Here is a 2,500-nt window from a genome sequence, read left to right as displayed (position 1 = left end):
TGGAGAAAGCGGTTGTTGTGATTGATAATATTGATATACTAAAATATACTCATTTTCACCCCGCAGTCATGGCTTGGCTCACTTTGATTCACCGCTGTGGAAACGAGGGCACATTGAACGCAACAGTCGGCAAATAACGGTTTAAGTTCAAGAACAACATTTCTCAACCAGCTATTGCAAGGAATTTAGGGATTTCACCATCTACGCGCCGTAATATCATCAAAATGTTCAGAGAATCTTGAGAAATGATATTACGGACCTTCGATCCTTCAGGCGGTACTGCATCAAAAAATGACATTGGCGTGTAAAGGATATCACCACATGGGCTCAGGAACACTTCAGAAAACCACTGTCAGTAGCTACAGTTCGTCGCTACATCTGTAAGTGCAAGTTAAAACTCTACAAAAGTGATGGGACCGGCAACACAGATGCATCGGCGCATGCGTCGAGCTCATAGAGCAAAACCCTGTGTCGGTGCGCGTACCGCTTTAAGAAAGTCACGTGACCAATCATGAGCGGTTTTGGTCACGTGACCGATATGCGAACTGCGTCGCACTGACGCCTCCTCTGTGCCCTGTGAGCGGGTCTTTTCTACAGCCGGAGAAATAATAACTAAGAAGAGAAAGCGTCTAAAATTGAATACGTTGGAAAAACTGTTTTTTTTAATAAAAATGTGTAAAAAAAAAACATTAAAAAAATTTCCCAGTCCACAAGCATCTTCATTCACAACATGTTCTCTTAGATTTCCATGTTATGATACATGTTCACATTATTTATTGACTGTATCTAAAAAAGATAAAAAATATATTTTTATTTAAATGAAGTTATGAAATAATCCTAAATGAAATACAATGACTTGGTTTATATTATTGTATATACTAGGTCATAAAATCAGTGTCAGTTGAGTCGGTCCATAGCCTGTAGGGATTTTTAATGTCCAGCAGATGTCAGTATTTAGTGACACAGTATCGACACAGTATCAATACAGTTTTGCAATGTGTCGAAACGCTTCATGACGCCTCATCAACCCATCACTACTCTACAATGCAAAAGCCATTTATCAACAACACCCAGAAACGCAGCGGGCTTCGCTGGGCCCGTGCTCATCGAAGATGGACTGATGCAAAGTGAAAAAGTGTTCTGTGGTCTGACGAGTCCACATTTCAAATTGTTTTTGGAAAGTGTGGACGTCGTGTCCTCCAGAACAAAGACGAAAAGAAGCATCTGGATTGTTATAAGTGCAAAGATCAACAGCCAGCATCTGTGATGGTATGCGGGTGTATTAGTGCCCAAGACATGGGTAACTTACACATCTGTGAAGGCACCATTAATGCTGAAAGGTACATACAGGTTTTGGAGCAACATATGTTGCCATCCAAGCAACGTTATCATGGACGCCCCTGCTTATTTCAGCAAGACAATGCCACGCCACGTGGTACAACAGCGTGGTTTCGTAGTAAAAGAGTGCGTATACTAGACTGGCCTGCCTGTAGTCCAGACCTGTCTCCCATTGAAAATGTGTGGCGCACTATGAAGCCTAAAATACCACAACGGAGACCCCGGACTGTTGAACAACTTAAGCTGTACATCAAGCAAGAATGGGAAAGAATTCCACCTGAAAAGCTTCAAAAATTGGTCTCCTCAGTTCCTTAACATTTAGTGAGTGATTTTAAAAGAAAAGGCCATGTAACACAGTGGTAAAAATGCCCCTGTGACAACTTATTTGCAATGTGTTGCTGCCAATAAGCTAAGTTAAATATTTTTTGCCAAAAAAAAATTACGTTTCTCAGTTCGAACATTAAGTATCTTGTCTTTAAAGTCTATTCAAATGAATATAAGTTGAAAAGGATTTGCAAATCATTGTATTCTGTTTTTATTTACACAACGTGCCAACTTCACTGTTTTTGGGTTTTGTCAAATGTACTTACTATAAGCGGTTGTCAACATAAGCAAAATGGAAAGGATTCATGTTAATCTGCCATTTTGAAGCTTACTTTGCACAGAACAGGAAGTCAGTGCCTGTTTTCACGCATGTAATCAGCTTCTAAACTTCAGTCATCTAATGGTCGTTTTGTTTTAGTGGACTACACTTCACAACGTTTGAGTTAAGTACAATTACAGTCAATGTAGTGGACTGATATATGAAATATAAAGGATAAGGCATCTTTAAAGTGTTTGAAGCGACTGGGATGAGAATCAGCACCTCCAACACCTCCAAGTCCATGGTTCTCGCCCGGAAAAGGGTGGTATGCCATCTCCGGGTTGGGGAGGAGACCCTGCCCCAAGTGGAGGAGTTCAAGTACCTATGAGTCTTGTTCACGAGTGAGGGAAGAGTGGATCATGAGATAGACAGGTGGATTGGTGCGGCGTCTTCAGTAATGCGGACGCTGTATCGATCCGTTGTGGTGAAGAAGGAGCTGAGCCGGAAGGCAAAGCTCTCAATTTACCAGTCGATCTACATTCCCATCCTCACCTATGGTCATGAGCTTTGGGTTATGAC

At 41.4% G+C, this 2,500-nt stretch overlaps 1 protein-coding gene across 1 annotated transcript in view; it reads right to left on the bottom strand.

The window, feature by feature from the left end:
- The window catches only part of n4bp1 (nedd4 binding protein 1), a 35,933-nt gene that overhangs the window by 761 nt on the left and 32,672 nt on the right, over positions 1-2,500 (bottom strand). The gene's annotated exons all lie outside the window — the stretch shown is intronic.

This window comes from Nerophis lumbriciformis, linkage group LG10 (assembly GCF_033978685.3).
Source record: "Nerophis lumbriciformis linkage group LG10, RoL_Nlum_v2.1, whole genome shotgun sequence".
Lineage (NCBI taxonomy): Eukaryota > Metazoa > Chordata > Actinopteri > Syngnathiformes > Syngnathidae > Nerophis > Nerophis lumbriciformis.
This window is presented reverse-complemented; position numbering and strand designations above follow the sequence as displayed.